This window comes from Papilio polytes, unplaced genomic scaffold (genome assembly GCF_000836215.1).
Source record: "Papilio polytes unplaced genomic scaffold, Ppol_1.0 DF824146.1, whole genome shotgun sequence".
NCBI classification, from domain to species: Eukaryota; Metazoa; Arthropoda; class Insecta; order Lepidoptera; family Papilionidae; genus Papilio; species Papilio polytes.
This window is the reverse complement of record NW_013525058.1, coordinates 3,170,324-3,191,869: the sequence shown is the minus strand read 5'-3', so window position 1 is coordinate 3,191,869 and position 21,546 is coordinate 3,170,324. Positions and strand designations below refer to the sequence as shown.

Sequence of the window (21,546 nt, the reverse complement as noted above, 5' to 3'; positions counted from 1 at the left end):
CCGATATCAAAACTTGGATGTAGTTGAATATACTACGGACAATCTTATATGTTAATGGACTCGTGTAAGAAAATCCTTAATTAACCTACCGTCTCTTAGGTCAAAAAGGTGAACATACCCCTTTGAAAGATAATAAAGCTTTCGAGTCATAATCATTACCATAGGATGTTAGCGGGAGAAGATTGCGGTCGCTGTACAAATAAAGCAAGATTTAGTGTCTACTTAATTAGCACCTTCTGCATAGAAAACATTTTATGAGTCTTGTACAGGCTCTGGATTCATGAACCGGTTCTTCGGTTTTACAAGACATCTCGTTCGCCAGACATTTCGCGCATCACTTACAATAGTGGTACAATGTAATTGTCGTTAAAAGAATTCACTTTTAGAGCGCGCATATCTTTGACTGAACTATCGTACAACTGTTTAGTTATGCTTTGATTCCTATGAGCTCATATGGAGGTGCACTACTTGATTTTTAGTTGTGCAACTAAACAGTTGAATTGGCTAAGAAACAATCGACAATCGTTTAGTGAAAGGTGTGCCCGCTCTAAGAATTAACCCATACTGGGTTGCAACGTTCTTTTATTTCATTTTGATTCATTTCGTAACTCATTCGGGGAATTACATCTCTATGTAGTATCCCTAGTTATAAAACTCGTTATTTAGTTTGTGGTTTTCGCACATTTTCACATTTATTGCGGAAATTCAAACAGTAATCCGTTCGTTTGACACTGTCCGCACATTAATATTAAACAAGGCTGGTAAGGCTTGCACGATGTCCGGACTAACGTGAACTTCATTACAACTACATACTAAGGCCTGGTACACACATGTATTTATATTAGGTTTCTATAAAACATTTAAAATAAATACTTAATGTGTGCCTTAAAGAGGCCGATTAAATATCTGAATCTGAATGACATTTAATATTTTGAATTTATCATTTCATTTGATACGTTTTTGTTGCTTTGTTCTTTTTTATATTAATTTGTTTTAACAGTTATGTTAAATCTCATTGGTTATGGAATCTTACTAATCTTACTAATATTATAAATGCGAAAGTTTAGATGGATGGATGGATGGATGTTTGTTAGCGTTTGTAGCCTAAACGGCTGAACGGATCTCCATGAAATTTGGCACAGGTTTAGAGCATAGTCTGGAAAATCACATAGGCTACTTTTTATCCCGGGATAAGTTACGGTTCCCGTGGGATTCATTAATTTAGTTTTTTAATGTTCACTCGATCGTTCTGCAACGGTTCAACATATTTAAATGTGGCACAGATATAAAACAAAGTCTGGAGTATACATGGGATAAGCTTCATCCCCGAGAAATGTACGTAGCTTTTTGTTATTTATATAGTTCGTATGTTTTCTAATACTACGCGGACGAAGTCGCGGGCAACAGCTCGTATAAACTATTAATAAGCAAGTAGTGTCGTGTGTATAAGACCTTACCATGCAGTCGCAATGGCTTTACACCTTCATTAGTTATAACATGTACTCTAAATCGAATCCCGTTCTCTCCACTTGTATGCGAACGTTGCACTTGTGTTATAATGATTTATAAATTATTACAGTACCGTTAAGAAGTCTCTGTACTATACAGTAACACGCGTCCAATTAACTTTGAACCTTTAAATCTCTTTCAATATTTGTCTTAAAGTACCCGGTATATCGGAGGGTAGAGCGCTATTTAATTTGGACGTGGTAATGTCGTGTGTATATTTTGACTGGGGGAGTCGAATTTCTGAGCGACGCGAATCGTTCTTCGTGCCCAATTCTATAACAATGGCGTCTTAATGTCGATAAAGTTTCGTTGTGTTCGCGTCGCGTGTTGTCCGACTTCGCCAAATGAACTTTTGTATAACAAATCTGGCAACGTTTTTGTGACTCAAGATTTCCTACTTCCCTTCTTTGAATGATTTGGCTGACGTATCGACATGATTAATTGTCGTGGCGTATGAAATGTACTTAGTAACAACGATATAGTATTCTAATCCACACTTAATATACTAGAGAAATAACTATAAATCTTGCCAATATAAAGCGAAAGTTTAAATGGAGGGATGTTTGTTACAGTTTGTAACCAAAACTGCGGAACTGATCGCGATGAAATTTGGCATAGATATAGAGGATAGTCTTTTGTTTATATTTAATTCCACGCAGAAGGAGTCGTGTGAGAAAGTTAGTACATTTTAAAACTTGCAATAAGATTTTCATCTAGTGTGAGTTTCATCTAAGAATCAACTTAAGTTTAAAGTTGTAATTATAACTTTAACAGCTAATCTTTGATTATACGAATATAAAACTGGTACAAAATACCTTGTAATTGTATCGGTACCGTAATGAAAAACGTTTTGAAAAAAGAACGTTATCCATCGTTTTCCATTTTCAAAGGTCAACTAGAAAAAGCGAAGAACGCAAATCGAACACCGGTAATTCTAAAATGTAAAGAAACGAATAGAAATTGAAAAATGCCGGAGAAAATTCTCAGTAGAAAGGTTTAGCAGAATATTTTCTAGAAAATATTCTGCTTTTCGACAACGACATAAATTGTAGTCTTAGTAATTACTGGTATTATTTTATTATAATTAAGTAAAAATTCACATTTCTTTTTCAATTTTTTATTCTAAATTAAAAGAAAAAAACTAACTATAGCCGTGGGAATTTTGTTTTTCCTAACAGTTTAATATAGTAAAGCCAAAAACATTGACCACTAAACAATGCTAAATCAAGCGTATACTAAACAACTTTTTGGGCTATACAAGCTAATATGTTGTGTAAATACGTGTGTCCACGCGTGTAACGACTCTCAATATCGAGTCAACACGTAGGCGAAGTCCTAATGGTGTGTCAATGATTACGTCACTAGATAAGAACAATAGTCATTTCTCGGAATGACTCCACAACTCGAAAACAATTGGGAAAAGACTGTATCAGAGAATTACATTCAATACCCACTTAGGATTAAGTTTACTAAATTCTCACGATAAGAGCCACAGTTTAGCACGTTTGTATATTGCTATGACATTTTTTTGATCTAATTGCAGTCTTAAATAACCTCGGGATAGGAAATAAATTTCCTCCACTATGTCGAGTTTATAAATGTATTTTCGATTTGGAAAATTCTGAACGAAGTGATGCTGCTGTTCTGATAGTCGACGTAATTCAATGCATGTGACTGTACTTTACACAGTTCAATAACTTAAACCTTTCGTAAGGGGACGAAAATGTTGTTTGTCGAGTTTAATGTGAAAACAAACGGTAATGGTAATTGCTGGCTGATTGTAAATTTACTTTTAAACATTGATTTTTTTTCTTTACAACTCGTCGTTAGTACGGTACGTTTTCATTTAAGTTTACTTGATAACCTCACGTTTGAAGTAATTTAAATCGAATGCACTACATTATTAGGTTGGCATTGAGAAATCGAAATTATTAAAAGAAACCATTTTAATTTCTACACAGTGATGAAAACTACGACTTATGACTTAAAAAAATAGGGAACAAGGATAAAAAATATTTTATTCAATAAAATTAGGAAACGTTGAAAAGAAATCGTAGTCGTTATGTAAACAACTAAAGCTAGACAAGAAATATTCCATTCTAGAATTACCATAGATATGGACGAATATTTTAAAACATCAATTTTATAGATATTTAATAAATTATAACAAAACGTTTACTGTTAGGTTAAGAATCACATATCCGTACTCTTTGGTGGACAAAAATTATGCATTCTGCCAAAGCGGTTCACACTGGCCGCTAAGAACCTTTGTCTTTTAGATAAAAAAGATAAGTGAAAAATAAAAGAATCTCGCGGGAAATCGAAGAGTTAACAACGAAAATTAACCGTGAATTAGATCTTTTTAAAATATGAGGATCGTTTTATATCAGTTTTACTTTGTTTTGTTGATGTTAGGTAAGTCAAAATAAATGTATATCCATTTGTAAGTCGTCGCGTGTTGACTGGCTATGAGCAAAGATATTTTACCGCTTGAATATCTAGTAGCTGGTAATCTAAAAGAGATAGAATCACATTTACTTGTCGCTTTAGGCACGGAATAAATGAGACGTGTTTTATATTTTTATTTCCATTTCGTTATTTGCTTCGCGTAAGGATTTAAATCAATTTTATGGATTATTTAAAAAAATCAAATTAGATAAACTATAATTTAGATTGAATTGAAATATAAATGATTTGTGCAAAATGCAATTTTATGCTCTTTTAATAATTATCAATAGGTACTTATTTAAAAAATTGCAAATATTTATTTTTTCTCATGTTGTACATTTACAATAAGTTTATAAATAATCTATATCTAAGTTTGTTTAAAATTTTTTAGGGTTTTAAACTGTATTTACTAACAACTATTAGAACCAATTTAAAGAATACCAGTTAAATAACTTAACAGGAGTTTAGAGAGCCTTCATGTAACCATTACACTAGTAACTTTGGCCTGAACAGCAGAATTACTTGGCATAAGGGCGTTCGTATATACACTGAGGTAAGTGGGAACATTAAGGGCCTATTAATTTAAACATATTCATCATTTTCCTTATTGACAAGAATGACTATTGAATATTCAATTTGTTTATTTTAAAGAAACATCGACCTCATCAATAAATTTCAACGCAACGGTTTATATTTTTAAGGTCGTTAAAATGGATGACCGAGCAAATTTAAGGGATTTTAAAAATGTGAAAATCAAAATTGTTACTTTACTGTACAAATTGTATTTTATGAATCGAGTTCATTTTTTTATCTTAATTTTCAGATAGTTTTTTGCTGTGTTTCTCGTTAATCATTATCGAAATTAAATAAGTGAGCTTCAACTTTTTTGTGCCTTGATTCTTGACGAAATTGATTAACGACACACTTACAAAACTCGCACTGTTGCGAACCAGGCGAATTCAGTTACCTTTTTCTTTTTCGTATCGAGTCAAAGCGAAGAAAGGCCGAGTTGTTTCAGGCCATTGTCGCATACCATGCCTTATTTGGATCTGGTTGGTATAACGAGTCGCTGGCCGTGTGCACGCGCCCTAAGGTATGGAGAAAACGACCGCGCCCCAGCGAGCCGCTCAGATAAGCCGCTGCAACTCTGAATTTGCATGGACAGATACTCGTTAAAGATTAAATGTAAATCCGATCTTGTTTAATGCCTAAATTAGTCTAGTCTCTGAAAGGTATCAACAACTAGTAATATCACTAGTACATATGTTTTAAATTCTTGCAATTAAAAGTTATCTATATGATAAACATATCTATCTATAAATATAATAAAATTGGAGTGTCTGTATCAAAAGGAAAATTGCAGATATCGGGAAGATGATGTATTTGCGTTGCTTGATAACGAAAATCGTATTTCATTTTCTTTTCTCTGTCTGTGTGTCGCGGGCAACAGCTAGTCCTATATAAAACTATTATCAAATGACACAAATAAATGCCTGCTTGAACATTTATACGTAGGGTTTTAGATATCTGTAAAACAGATTCTTCACAAATTCGAAAGTGTCATTCCTGCCTTATAAAATTACTAACTATTGTAATTAAGTTATATTCGGTAAGAGATGTAATTGCTTAGTTGCCATATGTAGTAGGTGCTTACGAAACGTGCAATAAGTTGAACTTTCAAGTAAGTAGCTCGGTCGCTACAGACACTAACAGGCTGACCTTTAAGTAAAGGTAACAAGAAGCCTGTAGCACTTTAATTAAGATCACCGCTGAACTTGTTAGTAGCTTGATTTTCCTCTCTTAACTACACTGATTAGATAGCTAATTTGACACAAGTCATGTGTTACTAGGGTTGACAGAATTATAAAATTTAGCAAAATAGTTCTAGTAAAGTATAATTCTGGATATTTACTTGGTTTTGTCTGCATTTAGTTTTATATTTGCTTGAAGTCAGTGTGTGAAACAGGTATTTTATCTTATTATTTCGTGTTAATATTTTCACTAATCTCGCACCATCTTTGTGTAAACATTTAAAAATAAAAAAAGATACAAACACATAGATACGAGTTAATATTTCGTAACAAAAACTTTATGTGTTGTATTACAAAATGAAAAGCAAACATCAAAACCGGAGTTGAAATAGAAAAAAATCTCAAATATCGTTTCGTAATAAGCTACAATGGCAAAAGATAATCAGAAAAGTACGGAGAATGTTTCGATCGCAAAAAATACGTTGCAAGTTCGAAATTCAAATTTGAAACGTTGGTCCGGTATTTGGCGAAACTTACATCACGACCTTCTCGGAGTGGTCGTTATAATCCAAACCGACTTGGGGTCGATGACCTCAAGCAATGCAGATGCGTTGCTCGCCGGTTCGCATGTAGCGCTACAACCTCCCACGTGATACGACCTACAAGTCACAGGAGGTAGCGGTGGTGGACAAGCTATAAGAACAGCGTTTTACAAAGCGCATAATTTATTTTTGCTAAGTATGAAAATATTTTGAAAAACGGACATTTAATTGGCGTATTCTCCAGTTTGAGAGCGAATCGATTTAAAAACACTAAATTATCGAATAAAAGTTGCAAATACTCGATTCTTGTTTGCATAGTTTATAGTAACATATATAAAGCTAGTGGGGCTTAAGGTATACTTGAGTTAATAATTAACCTCTCCAAAACTAATGGATTTTAAAACAGAAATGCTACTAATAATAAGTAAGAGTCAATAGCATCTTAAACAATAAGATAAAAGGATAAATTACATTAGTTAAAAATTTTAGATATAGTAAAATCGCTTAAATCTTTTAACCTGTACATTATTCGTGTAAGAAGTCCGCCTACACAATGACTTCTCGATTTAAATCCGAGGTGATTTGGGAACTTTTTTGTTACCATTCAAATTGGGCGCTTCGTTACAACTCCGACCAACGGACTCCGAACAATGATTTGAGCGTACTCCAATTTCATTTTAATTTGATTTAAAAACATTTCACTAAATTATCTTAACATATCTTTTAACTTAACAGTTTAAGGCTAATAATTACTTTTATAGCGTGCTATTATATCTTTATGGTTTGATTAAAATTTTAGTTTATTAAAAAATGTCATATATGAGAGAAACTTAATTTACTTTAGTCGGAGATGTTGGTATTTATTACCGTTAATATTTGTCATTTCCGATAAAGATAGCAGATCTTTTAAGATACCAAACAATACAAGAATAAATAATGTCTACTCGATGGTCGTCGATTCTTTCATTAGATAAGAGCAATTTTTGTAATGCCGACTTCAATTCCGGTAAGATTTAGGGTACCTCATACTTGTTGCTCGCCCACACTTATAAAGTTCTTATGAATGACGTTTATGTTTTATTTGAAGGAACTTACAAGCAAGATGTGTTAAAAATGATCTTTTAAAATTGTTAAGTAAAAGTATATACTAAATAAGAACCTAGATAGATCTTTGTATGACTCATGCCAACGGTCCTGGAAGGCAAATGGCCACGTTTGATTACCACGCCCTCTATTGTTAGCTGTAGAAAGTTTTGATGTCAGTGCACGGAACAAAATCTTTTATGTAACACATAAAAGTATATAGATTAGATAATAACGTGTTGTTCTAAGTGACATAGACAATTTATACTTTTTAAAGTGATGTGTGTAACATTAGGACTACAAAACTAAGTAAAGTTCACAAAATACCATTTCCTTATATAGTTAGTAGATTATAAATTCATGTATTCAGCTAAAACTTTTGAATTAAATAAAGACGTATTGTTCTTTATTTCTTGTTTATGGTTTGAGAATGTGAATACAAATTCACGTCTGGTGTTATTGAACGATTTTATAAATTCCCCAGACACGGCGAACTTTTACAAACTTGGTGCTACAAAAATTCACAGATGAACTTTCTTGACAAAAAGCCAACGGGATTAGAATCTTAATAGAAAAATATGTTTAAGTTTTCAAGTCTTCGAAGTCATTAACAACTTCAAAGTTCATTTGGAAACATTTCTGAAAACATATAAAAACTTTTCGAGTTACATTTTCATGTTTTCTTTTTGCTGTTGTCCGCGTTAAAAAAATGACTCCTTTATACATCCCTTTAAACCATTACAAAATTAGTAGATCTTATTAATGGATGAAAATAAGATCTACGTAATATTGTTTTATTATTTCCTTATTTTAATTTGAAAGTGCTCCAGAGGTTGTCGACAGAGGGCGTTGTTTGCGGTGAGCATTGCAAACTCCGCGCTTTGAGACAAAGACCCCTTCACGATAGTACCGGGACTCAACTACAATATTGCACTAACTTTGAATCGGACCATTCCATTAATTATTTCTAATTTGTACCTTCTTTGTGTTCTTGTTTCTGTTTAAGTTGGGAATTATGATTAATAAAATATTGGTCAATAGTGCTAGAAAACGTAATATTCAAATGTTAGGAGTTACATGTAATTTATGGTCAAATTACTTTCAGACTTCGGTTTATTATTTCATATATGTTTGGGTTAGAGTACCTTCGTGCTTGACGGCTTTTTAGTTCGAGGAAATTTAAGGTTGTATTTAAATGACGAAGATAATTATAACTTTGAAATTCAGAAGGAACTAAGGAAAAATGTAAAATTAATAGCGACTAAAATGTATACCGGTACGAGAGCAGATTTTTAGATTATCGGATTATGCGGATTGAAATTTTTTTGAGACAAATTCTCGTCTTACTTTTTAAAAATAAAACTTGCGGGAAGTTCGTTGACGAAATAATCAAGGAAGGAAATGTGATTTTTTTTACATTTCGAAGTTAACAGGTTTCCATATAAATGTCATTTAAAACGCTTACGTCGTTTAGACCTGGGTATCATATTTATCGTCGTAATCTTTTGACTCCTTTCCAATTCTTTCTCAAGAATACGTTCGTTTTTGTGCGAAATTTAACGTCTTCATAGTTTCACATAACATGATTCTCGATCAGTCACACTGTCTGGCTTTGCAACAATCACGCTTATATTTTATGATCGATTTTTATTCATCGAATAGTTGGAAAAACTTTAAAAGTTTTAGTTAATAGAATTTGACGATACTTGTGGCTTAGTGTTTGTTTTTTCATATCCAAGCGCACCTTTATTTTTAAATGTATCAATCGTAGATGAAGCGAGTCAAGGATTTCGAAGCCAATGAATTACTTTTACGTAATAAGTCCAAACTGAATAAACGACTTTTTAATTTGAATCGAGCCAACCGCCACCGGCATACCGCCAGTGCGGCGACGGTACGAGATGGTTGCGAGATGTCGCGGCGCTACGGCGGCGGCGGCTGCGCGGGAACCGGTTGTCTTGTCTCAGTACAACGAAGCCGCCAGCGCCGGCAGGACGTACAATTTCCTTACTATTAATCAATACGACCGATTTGCGGAACGTTCGCGAAATTCCACCGAACCCTGAACCGGTCCACGGCGCCAGCAGAGCGGCCATCATGAATTTCGGCCATGTTGGCTCCGCTAACGCTCGGGCGCTACTCGTTTCTACTATTCGTATAGTTCAATGTTGCTCTAGGCGGTATAAAGGAGGATTATGTCTAGATTTGAGTCGGTTAGGTTTAAGGTTCGGGTGACGTCAGCGGGTGGCATGGCGCATGGGGCGAGGGGCGCGGGGCGGGGCGGTGGCGCGGGGAGGGGCGCGGCGCCTGCGCCGGCGCGGCCAGTCGCCGGTCTCCCGCGCACTGCGAGCTGCGCGTGCGCCGCGCGACGCACGAGCCCCGTGCCGTCAAGGGCCAGGGCCTATTTCACAACGTGCGGCCGCAGTGTCCGGTACGGTGGTCGCGAAAAGGCCCTTACTCCAGTTGAGATATCGTGCGGTCGGCGACTGTAACACATTCGGATCCACGGATGGGTGTCAGTTTTGATTCTTCGTTGCGGGTAAGTTGAGATTTATTGTTTTACTGAGTCATAGTTCAAGAAGACGGTGAAGGTTCTGAAATAGATTAAAATTATCTTAACATTGAGAAAATTTCATTATAAAAGTTAAATTGATTGCTTTGCTTTGTTGAGATTATGAAGTAGACGTCAAGATTTTCGGCGGGGCCGCGCATCCGGGTTCGCGGATCGTTTGGTGTCGCTCCGCCCACCGCGGGCCTTGACCGCCGCGAACCCGCGCCGCGGCCGCGCGCCGTACTACCTCGCGACTACTACGCCCGCTCCTAGAAAGTCTGCCGGCCTCTTGACAGCTTAATGAATAACTTGTGAAACGTACGTCGTTAACTGTGATTAGGTTATTTTCTTGTCGGCGTTCCGTAATCTCGTCTCGGGCTAGATGGGGTCTTGCGATACAACTTTTCCATTTAAGTAGTTGTCGAAGTGACAATCAAGAGACATTTCCACACGATTTTTCCTCGCCAACTGTTTTCAATTATCCATTACAAAGTTTCATTTATAGTTGGGATTAACTTGCTTCGCGCTCGTTGATGTCTAATGTTGGGGAGTTCGGGACGCGCGTGGAGCGTTCGTACTCGTTCATCATTGACGCTTAAACTTTAATAAAATACTGTGACGCATAAAAAATAAATTTTCAATAGCCAATAGCTAATTCCGAAGACCGATTTCATCTACCCCCATTTTATTCCGGAAATGGAGGGAAACCAACTTATGTATGTAAATCCTGAATCCCATATCGTAGTTGCAATATGCGACGTAAGCATTTTTCCAGTCTCATAGTGAAGAATGTAAAATGGTATCAATGAGGTCGCTATTTCCCGCGCCGGCGCATAGCAACATGCAATGAGAAAACATTACTCATTAAGCGGTTTACATGTTAGGACTTTATTCTAGAAGTAAACCCTTATTTTCGTAATTATAATTTTCGAGTCAAAGTTTACTATTCTATTTCAATAATTACATTTCCTATTTTTATATACTTATAGTTTAAATGCCACTTAGTCTAAAATTGTACACTACAAATACGCTACGACCTTTTTAAGTCGGAAAAACTGCAGATAATTCCGTTCTCTTTTAAGACCTTCAGCTCGCTATGAGCTAAATTTTCGTGATTTAATATAACAAGGCCGCGGTAGAACTGGCTTTAGGATATTTGTATTTACCTCGAATTGGGAAGGTTCCGTATCACGTGAGAGTTTGCATTGACTATAAATAAATATGAGAAGAGAACCATTAAGCATTTTATTTATGTTAACATCTTTAAAAGATTTCCTCGGTCGTTTATTTTTTGTTTGCGTTTAATTTTTGACAATAGGTGACAATTAAATAAACTCGAAGATAGTCTGTCCCTAGACCTTACTAGGGTTTCGTTTAGAAATTTTATATTTAGTTTATAATAACATCGAAGTGTGAATAATTAAACCAAATTACTCTTTTAATTACAAGTATAATGGCTACAACTACACATTTTAAAGGTATCCTTGCGATTGCTACGTAATTTTCTTAGAATATCGTTTAAGGAGCGATACAACACAAACAATCGTGTTTTATTATTTCATCGTATAAAATTAGCAACAAGGAAAACCTAGTCTAGTCATTCATAAAACGTCATGGAATTTTACATGTCACGTACAAATCTGGTAAAAATTGTTTATTTTAGAATTATCTCTTATTAATATGAAGTAAATGTTAAAACTTATGTGAAATTGTTTAAATATAGAAAAAATGCGTAATTATAGTTTTGTCGTAAGTTTTATATTAAATGATATTCATTAATAAATTATTTATTTTGCACAGAAATAGTGAAACTGCAAATTTTGAACCTAAAGTTTTGTTGTGATTAAAAGATCAATCTTCAATTAGTCCACAAAGTGCAAATGTCGATATTATATATGATTATTCGGTTATAATCACTAACATTGACGATATTTACTTATCTATATAAGGAGTTCTGCTAAGAGCAACGTAACTTGCTTATGAAATCTCCACGTTTGCGAAACACCAAATGAACGGCAGACATCGTAAATCGTTCGATTAATGCGAAATTGATGGGGATTTCCATAAAATGCAACATGTCGACATAAATCCCAGCTTTAACACTCCCACTCCTCCACGTTTAGAAAGAATACTAGCCATCGCCCGCCACTTTGTCTGCGAAATATTAAATATTAAAATATTTCAATCAACTGACATTACTAGGATCAAAGGTAGACTTGAGGATAGACAGAGGAAAATTAAGAAAAGTGTCTCTGGTTTTTGGTAATGTAATGTTTTTACGTTTACGCACGTTTTATATATATATATATACAGACATATGCATACAGACACTTCAATTCTATATCTGTATAGATTTGAACGTAGTGTGTCGTGTCGACATTTTAATGTTTAATAACGCCAGGTTTCCACTTATGACCTGTAATCGTTAAAAACTGGAACATTTTAAATGTCTCTCGTTTGCCAATCGACTGTCGGCTTACTATTTTTAATTTGTTTCGGCGCGACGAGTTTGCGAAATTACTCCCATAGTTGAATATGTTATAGATTTTTTGTATGTTATTTATTTAGTTATGTTGTTTCGTAATAAATACACGACCACTATAATTCCAATAATTTGGTGATGTTGGTTTTTAGATAAAATTCTCCTTTGTAAAGACATTCGTGTTCTGTTTGTTTAGGATGCGTGTACACTAGTACGGTAAACGACCAAAACTATTGTTCAATGTGAACCCAGCTTAACAAATATATTTTTTTCCTAAGTGAAAATTTTCGTATCCGCATATCAAGATTGAGATAACAAGTGATTAACTCGAAAAAGTAACGTCCCGTTACTCTATTGTTTGAAGTCTGTAATATTCTTCGGCTTCAAGAGACCGTCGACTCCGCGCGTGCATTTGTGTGTATTCAAATTCCTATTTACATATCCACTGACCGTGAATGTGTGTGTGAGTGTACCTGTGTGGGTGTCCGTGTGAATCCGCCCGTCGAAGAATGTGCCTGGAAAAATCTAACAATCTGTACGGTGACCACAGCTTAAAATGTTTTGTCCTATTTTTTTTAACGCTTAGGAGAGTGTGTTATTTATTTAAAGACGTAATGTTTAGCTATATTTAGTACAAAGGTAAATAACTTTCAGTTGTCTTTTAAAAAATTGTGCATATTTAACAATAATCATAAATTTGTTGGGAGGAGATGGTTTCTTGAAGTCATTTAAACCAAAATCAGTATAAGAATAGCTTATTTCGTTTTTATTTCGTCGCACAATAAGTTTATACAAGTATGTATTTTGTTTGACCAGCCTCGCGTAAAATAAAACATTTCATTCTAAAATCAAATGAATATTTTTTTAACTGCTGTAGGCATTTCTGTTGGATGTAAGAGTGTGTTAAATTAAATTTCCAAAGCCAAAAAGCATGAAGTAACTCCATACATTAACAGTGTTTTCGTCTAACGCAAGAATTAGTCACTCGTAAGTTCTCCATTTACAAAGGCAGTGACCGTGAATTTCTCGTGTGAACAGCGCGGCGGCGGCAAGCGGCGGAGCGTACCGCGTCTCTGCCTGCATCATTTCGTTTTATTACTTACTTCCAAATTAAATTAGGAACAATTCGGGGTTTTGTTTCTGAAAATACTTTACTTTAGCTCTCGTTAAAACTGATGTATTTTTTAGCTTAACGCTCCAAAGGAGCTTGAAGTGTTAAATAAACTTTGCAATCTAACTACAAAAGAGTTATCTTTTTAGCGTTTACTTTATTTGTAGGCTAGCTAAATTTAAGTCTAAAAAATAATTACTCGTGGTTGTATTGATAATGAATATTGAAACTTATGTCTACGACATCAAAGATTTAATTCGATTTTTTTTTGTCTCATTTAACATGTGGTCATCCTAGTAGGCGTTACAATGAAGTGCATTAGGAGTGTACTCACGGACAAGTGAGCGCCGAGTACGGCCATATCTTGGCGGGTTGCGATGACCACTAACACGCCCGCGACCAATTCATTTTTTAACATATTTCTGTTTTTAAGACATTGAAACTAGACAATTTGTAAGACATTTTAAAGCCTAAATAAATATTTAAAGCTTCTTAAAACGCTTTCTAGAAATCCGTTAGTTTTATAACTTAAATGCATTCTAGAATTCATTTGAAAACCGTAAATTATATTTCGAGTATTAACTCACCTTTGTTTCCATTATCTACTACTAATACTTTTACGATACTATTGGTTTCATAGACAAAAAAAAGACAACAAAACCTCGTCATACTTCTTATAAATTGACTTCTAAGAAAAACTCAAGTGGCCGTTCTTTATTCGTCAAATTTAATTCTCAGAAGTGAATTTACCTGCGCAAACTCAGGTTCTGTCGCCTTTGTTAATTTCTTAAAGGTACGAGTTTCGTTCTTTAACTTCAGACAAAAGAGTCCTTTATACGGACAATGGTGGCTTTCTTTTCCATATAACTTAACTATACATAAGTTTAAGATAAGATGACGTGATTGTTTCATGTGACTTAAACAGTATTTTTTAATAGTGTGGTCAGACAAATTCTGTGTATGCATCAATATATAAAAGTGGAAAGTTTATTTTAAAACATCTCAAAAAGTAATACGAGTTAATACGTGTTTAAAATATTTCTAGTGCGCTGGCATTCTCACACACCTCGTAGTGCATTAGAGGGCGTTGGCGGCGCTTTAATACATTAGGTATTAAAATGTTAAATCGTTTTACCGCTACGGTTCAGTGGACAAACTGCACGGAATAGTTCGAGGTGTTTTCCTGCACGTTCAAGGTTACTTTCTTAGAGAAATATTATTCAATTCACATTAGCAACGAATTTGTGTACGAAGTGTTTCGAAATACGATGTAGTGTCCTTTTAAACAGAAGTTTTTAAATTAAAATCTTTAGTAAAATTATATGTAATTAAAATGGTCATTAAGTATTACTAAAGTGTGAGATATGAGTTTTAAAGTGCTGTTATGAACATACGCGGATGTTACAAAATATTTAATTGAAATAATGATTATTAAAATATTGAAGTTGGTTGCTATTTAGGTAATTTAAAGATTCAAATCTTTATTATCAGACATTAATGTAGCGTAAGTGTATTTAAATTTTTATTTGTTTTAACATATTTACTACTAATGTAAGAAGAGTTACATATCATTGGTGGCCGCTATGTACATAAATCAATCGTGAGTTTTACTTACCTAATGAGTCGTGCAAGCCCAATAGGGGCAACTTGACAGTTACATTAGGCTATCGTGGGCGATATTGACCGAATTTACTCCGTACATTTTTAGACTTTCAATTGTTTATTTTTCTGAAATAGTCACGACACCAACAGTAAAATTATTTATTTGACTTATCTTATTAACGTTTTGCTAATTTTCTGTTATTTTTAATCAATATTTGTAAAGCGTTCAATTTTTTTGCGTAAATAAGATTTCACCGATCAAACCAAATCGACAAAAAGTCAGTAATTTAAAGCAAATACTGCTCCGTCTAAAACGAAGATTATTTTTTAAGTGTATAAGTTTTAAATTCATACAAAAATAATATGCTTCAGTTCTCCCCCATTCGGTTTCGACTAATTAATTTCAACAGTGGAACCGAACCGCAGGTATCTTTGCATTTACTCGAGCAGGTACGACGCGGACACCTGTCCATACCCTGTGCCGTGTTCACGCTGACCCTTCAAAGGCATTTCATTTTCCCCTCTATCGCCCTTGCGTGTAATCACCGCGGGGGGAGGCACGGATCTAGTAAACTGGTCGCCAGTCTTGCGCGGCCACCTGTAAGGCATAGACGGTTCCTTTTAGTGTGGCAAATGATAAAAGTGCTTTGTTGTGTTGAATCGCATCTGCTCTCACACTGAAGGTATATGTTTTCTTTTTGATTTTTTTGCTCCGTTCACGATATATCTTGTCTGACGTATGTTTTGTGTTCGTACTACAAAACGGATGTAAAATGTATCTGACTCGAAGTTTCATTTTTTGCAATGGCTCATAAAAAACGTGTGGCGGATAACCGCAGTGGTAATGTAATAATTTTGTAATTTAAAATGGTAATTTCAACGTCTAGTGCGTCGGTGCGTTTGTGCGTTACATTGTTAATGAATGAATCAATTAAGTATGAATGACTTCGATATATTGTTAGATAATTAATGGTACTATGCTAATAGCAACGTACTAAATTATCAACTCTATACGAAGTGATATAAAACACTTAAATCTCGTAAACACAACGAGGTATGAAGTTACATGAATCTTCAAACATTAATTTCCTAGAATCTCGTTACGAGAAACGTGGATTCGATCACGTAAACAGACTTTTGAAATATGCAGTCAATCAAGTTAGTTATCTTAGCATCAATAACTATAAGTTCGACGATTCTACGAAAATTCTACGAAAAGTGGTCTTTGTTTCTTTAAATGTGATTTACGGCCAACACTCAGAGTTGGGAATCAGTAAGCTTTGTAAGGCTTTGGACAAATTATTCGAGTTCGAAGGGATCCGCTTTGATCCCGAGGTCGGGCGGCGGGTGTTAGCTACTTCGCAAATTGAATCGAAACTAACGAGACGTTTGCCCTTTATGATTCATGTTGGCGAGAATATATAACGCAGGATTTGTTAACATCATATTTTGAAGTAATGCAGTTAACCGTATATGTGCTGATATTGAAATTTTAACACAATATTTAATACCTTTACACCAGTGTCTCAATTTTGATGTTTTATTGTAAGATCCATATAGATGTCTTAAATGGTGTTAACAAAAACCAAGCCCCATATAAAAAATCATTGTGCAGTTTAGATTGAGCTAATAAAATTATATTTAGTTGAACTTTAGTCTCGGTATATTTAGCTCTAAATACTTCATTTTAAACACGTTAAGTAACACTCCTTAGAATGTAAAGCGAAGTTTGTTTAACATAAAATATTATAAGAATCACGTAGTTTCCGATGCAAAGCACAGACATGATTCAGGAATACCTACAGCGACCAACTTTACGCATGCCAAGTGTTCTCGACGCGGCCGAGACCAGACGCCGGCGAATGGCGGCCAAAACTGGTTTCATTGCGTATTTTAAATGAGCAATTACTATGGTTACTGCAATTATAGACGAGGTAAAAAATTGTAAAGTTTACTACATATAGCTTATACAACGCCTCGAAATAATTACGAACTGATACAAAAACATCATCTCAGTTCCGGCGGCACAGATGCCGAAATCCCACGACAGATGTCCCACCTGACGACACAGAATTACCACGACGCAGTTCTGAGAAATAAGACTGGGTCAAGATCCTTGCCTACGAGTCGAGATCGCGAGGATGTCGGAAAAACTAGCTTAGACAAGTCGTCTTCTAGTAAAACACGATGGTATTTCACATCTGCGTCCGCTCGAGTCTTCGTTTTGTTTTATAACGACCGTTTTAGAACGACTAATATCGAAAGAATGTTCAGTTCGAATACGAGTCATAGCATTGTTGGTCTAGAAATGCGGGCCTGTCTTCATGTTAACAGGATGTCACGAACGTCTGATTGGACGTTACGCATTTCGTCCTTCGCCACGCGTGAAGTGTGTGTAAAAAGAATCGATTTGAATTCGATTCCGCTCACCGCGTCATTTCGTATTCAAAGTTGCGTTCAACGTTTGAATAAAGGTGTTTTTGTCGTTTCTCGTCGGAATCGCCTTGCGGGGACGTGATGTGAACGAACGCTCGAGTAATTCAAAGAAGTTTAGGCTTTACACGCTTAGACGATGTTTAGTTAAGACTTTAGTGTCGTGTGCACTGTGAACTGTCAAAATCTAAGCGCGGTCACGGCGGTGTCACGACGAGGTCAGCTCGCGGCCTGCCTCGAAATCACAATAAAATTCTTGATGCGAAAAGTTTTTTCAAACGGTGTAATATTTGTGGAGCAAAACTAGACGAGTGATTTCAAATAAAATAACTCGGCGAGTTTTGTGTAAAACCGCGTGATGTTTGAATATAACTATTGTTGTTAGAACTTACTTGCTAATTGTCGCGTTGACTTCAAGATTAATCTATAGTCATATGGTGACATATTTCATTAAAAGTATTTGTTGGTTATTTAGTAAATAGTATATAGTATCGTTTGTCGCTAATTGAAAAAAGTTGGACACTAATATTATAATATTATTAATTGCAATTTTGTTTCAATATTATTTGTAACCAGATAATATTTCACACACATTTTATACCTTATAGCAATAAAAATGCTTCGCTTAGATTTGAGTTAAATTGTTATTTTTCTTTCTTTTAAATCTAACAAACAATATCACCAGTATTGTATTGTGGCAATTTTTTGCATTGTATTTGACGTAGGCAATTAATTTGCGAAGTTCTGATAAATAAATCTAGGATAAACTTTACTAAAAATTCAGAGCAATTTGCCTCCGAGGAAGAAAAATATATAGTCACATGGTATGACAGTAAGAAATTGCTAACATATTTATATGAAAAAATGGTAGGTGCACTGCTGTCTCCCTTTAAGTGACATTTAATCATTTTTTTCACAAAGTTTGCCCGAACTGCTACTTTTATGTAAAAATACTTACAATGTGAATAACATATAATGCAATGATTAAATTTATCTGATTTTAGGCCTATGTTAAAAATCATGGAGATGCTTACGTACGTTTTGTTTTAAAATAATAGATGTTACTTTTTATTATTCACCGCTTCCTAAACAAAAGACTGTTGCGATGTTTGGACAAGGCCACGGGTCGTTGCCTTCTTCAAACCTTCTCATTGCCGGTTGCTAATGAAATATGTATGTTTTAACACTTGAAAACAATTTAATTATAAACTATACTTAGATTTGATGGCTTTAATCTTACTTCTTACTAATGTTATAAATGCGAAAGTTTAGATGGATAGATGGATGCTTGTTAGAGTTTGAAGCCAAAACGGCTGAACGGATTTTGATGTAATTTGTTATATATGTGGAGGATTCTGGAAGAACAGATAGGCAACTCACTTTTATTTTTTTTAATTACACGCGGACGGAGTCGTGGGCGAAAGCTAGTTCAAAATAAATGAAAGTGGCCAGTTACATCTTTGACGAATAAATTTTTAATAAGTCTTTTTCTGGGGAAACTGCATTAGTATTTTTTGTTAACATTTAAAATAAATCTATTTACTTCTTAAGCAAACACTTAACAATATGATTTGAACATCTATAAGCTAACATAATAATGGAATAGGCAGCAAAATATATATTTACAGAAACTCTTGTTCTAACATTGAATAGTAACAAATAGCGAAGGCAGTTCGAGCAATGTTTACGCAATTATATGGAAATCTTGAGAGGAAGGAAAATTCAGTAATGACGGGCTCATCGTTTCTAGGCCACAATTTCCTTCGTCAGCGTAGTCATGGTCACGATGGTGACCAGTGAAACTTGACATTTCATTATCGGATGTTTAGTACTACACCTCGTATTAGATGTATCATCGGATGATGTGTGAGAGGTCTTGGTAAATTGGATATAGTACGTAACCGGAAAACTGTTCCGCGAAGTTGGTTACAGTGTTCCACTGCTGTAATTTGTAAGGAAACGTATTTCTGTCTCTGTCGCTTTAAAAGTAAAGAAGGAGACCACAAATGTTGTAATACAATGTTTCCTAAGAGTAAATCAGTTATCGAGGAACATCTTTACACAACTCATTTGCGCGTAAGCGAGCGCTGTGGTCGCTTTATTTAAAGAGTCTGTTTTAAACGTAAATATGACTATATAATTTTTTGTTACGTTTTGGTTGACTTTTTTAGGCTCAAATCGCGAGATGTTATTTGAACATTATTGTATACTAATATTGCGTGAATTCATCTTTGTTTGATTTAGTTTAAACGTGTTAGTATAGAGTTTATATGAATAATTGAAACGGAACTTTTTGTTTTGTAGTAACTTAACTTAAATCTATATGGTATAAGCTTAATCATTTTAAACGTTTTATTTAATGAACAAAAGGATTATTATCTACTGTCGAATATATTGTGTGCATGTGCAAAGACATTAAGATTTCATCTTATAAAATATACGAGAAAAAGTAAATTTGAAAAGTACGATAGTTTTAGAAGAAAATTGAAAGTGTAATGGACCGTACGTAATACGGGTTTGAAACTTGCTTCATAGCAAATGCAAAAGACATTTTATAAACGTAAGAAAATATTAAATATCAATTTGCATACATTGAAATCTAAAATTGAATCATTTATCTCTTAGTATCAATATAAATAATTTTGTTTAATAAATTACGTTCGCTAAAATTATTTTCAAAACTGGCTTTCACCCGCGACTACGTCTGCGTGGAATTAAAAAAGAAGCCTATGGTTTCTTCCAGACTATCCTCCACATCTATGCCAAATTTCATCGAGATCTATTCTGCCGTAAACGCTCAAAAGTTACAAACTCTAACAAACATCCATCCATCTTAACTTTCGCATTTATAATATTAGTTAAAAATATTAAGTAGCTAATGTGTTCTTCCAGACTTTGTTCTACATCTGTATTAAATTTCATCTAGATCCGTCTAGCAGTTCTGGAGGTACCATTTAACAAACAATACATCTAAAGTTTTGAATTTATATTATTCAGATACTCTAGTTGTGATTATGTGTCTATCAATTTTTTCTTTTGCTTTGTTAATAACTATTTCGTATTGTTTTTTCCAGGTCCATGGCGTGAGTTTACCAACCAGCTGATAGAAAAATAACCGAGAAAGAAAAAAAGAAAATTGATGACCAAATAAATCATACCATTTATTTTCAGGTTTAAAATATATAAATTTACTTAAATTAATTCTCAGAATAAAATTACTTTTGTAGATATTATAGTTAGATTCTCTGAAAGGTTCTTCTTGATTTCGATATTCATTTTTTGTCTTATTTTTTACAAATGTAACATTTTATAAAGATGTAATGCATTTTTTTTAATTATATTATAAACTTTATCTTCATGGATATTTGGAGTATTTAAAAGTAAATTTTCAAAACTGTGGTACTACAGTGCGCATAAAATCAATTGAAAAAGGATTACTATCGTAAATTTTCATCAACATAAAATTTATTACTTAGTAGTGGAATTTTTATTTATGTTATTTCATATTGATTTTTAAATGATAATAAAACCATTAAGATATCCGTTTGGAATTTGTTAGTAATGCATTTTTTATTATTATGTGTATGTATTTACCGATTAATTAATTTTGTGTTAAACAAATTTAGTAAATCAGTATTAGAGAAGATACAAACGACATCGCGAAGAACAATCTTGAATTAGGAAGACGAAGTTTTGGCGGGAATTTTGAAAAAAGAAAAGTAGATTGGCCAGTTATCTTTGGTTATCTAGCTGTATGAGTATTGAGACATCATAAAGCTAGGTTACCGGAGTTAAGTGCCGTCTGTTACATCGGAACCAGTTAACATCTAACGCTGACTTCGAGATCATCATTTACATCTACAAGAATTTCGTAGTACAAGATTGGGAATTAGAATCGTATGGCTTTTGATATTATTAATTTGTGTGAGTTTTGTTAGGTGTTTTATGTTTATAATGTTCGTAAGATACGGGTTTCTTACCACGATTGAATTGTTTTAGCTCCCGATATTTCGGCACAGTTGCATGCGCCATGT

General features: G+C 34.3%; 1 long non-coding RNA gene across 1 annotated transcript; it reads left to right on the top strand.

The window, feature by feature from the left end:
* Positions 1-9,647: 9,647 nt before the first annotated feature.
* Positions 9,648-20,635, top strand: LOC106111928. The gene is made up of 2 exons (XR_001226204.1): positions 9,648-9,872; positions 20,587-20,635. It is a non-coding gene; the product is annotated as an uncharacterized LOC106111928 (long non-coding RNA).
* The last annotated feature ends 911 nt before the right edge of the window (positions 20,636-21,546 follow it).